Here is a 903-nt window from a genome sequence, read left to right as displayed (position 1 = left end):
GGCCAGGACTCTGGGGTTCCCACCAGCCTATCCAGGCCAGCGGAAGGAGAGGTGGCAGAGGACCAGAGCTAGGGAGTCTCCAGCCACCCCCATCCTGCCTCCAGGCTCCCTTGCTCTCAGGCAGGGTGGGAAGCTGGGCTGGGCAGCTTTGAGGGCTGTCCTCAAGGGGCTGTCTCTTGGAGGGACCCTTGGTGGCATCCTATTCCTCCCCTTCAGAAACTGGGGTGTTTTGAGGTTTGAGTCCCCGGCTGGGGTTTCTCTGCCGGCCTGGGGCACCCTGATGTAGGGGAGCAGAGTTTTGTGTCGAGGTAAAGAGGAAAGACCAGAGCAGGCCAGACAGGTTGTCAATGCCGCTAAGCCTTGGCCTTTCAACGGGGATGGAGATGCCCTTCAAGGTCACAAAATACCCCACGTGGGACTTTGCAGTGCGTCCCAGCTGAGGGCGGGAGGGGCTGAAGGCAAATCTGTCTGTCCCCACTCAGAATGACTGGGCACCAAGGGACTGAAAGGAAGAATGAGGGAAAGTCCTCACTAGTCTGACCAGAGTGACCCCAAGGCAAGTCACAGCCCTCTGCTCCACGGCTGGCCACGGCAGGCAGGCAGGGACGTCGGTGGGACCACTGACCGCTCTCCAGGCCGGAGCGGGTGCCGAACCCAGCCCTGTGGCCCTGCGGCTTCTATGACCACATTTTCTAGAGTATATAATTCAGGACCAGTCATCTGACGGGTCTGGTCGTGTGAGCCCTTGGAAGGGTTCAAGCCGGGAGACTGACAGCGGCTGCAGGACCAAGGCGTTGGGGGCCGCTCCAGGCTGCGGGGGCGCCCACCGAAGAGGTGGAGCGGAGAGGAAGGAATGACGGCCCGTCCCCTTCCTCTAGGCCCCCAGCCCCGCCCCGACCCGCC

This window comes from Mandrillus leucophaeus, unplaced genomic scaffold, assembly GCF_000951045.1.
Source record: "Mandrillus leucophaeus isolate KB7577 unplaced genomic scaffold, Mleu.le_1.0 Scaffold141, whole genome shotgun sequence".
In the NCBI taxonomy this organism is placed as follows: domain Eukaryota; kingdom Metazoa; phylum Chordata; class Mammalia; order Primates; family Cercopithecidae; genus Mandrillus; species Mandrillus leucophaeus.
Note: the sequence above shows the minus strand (reverse complement) of the source record.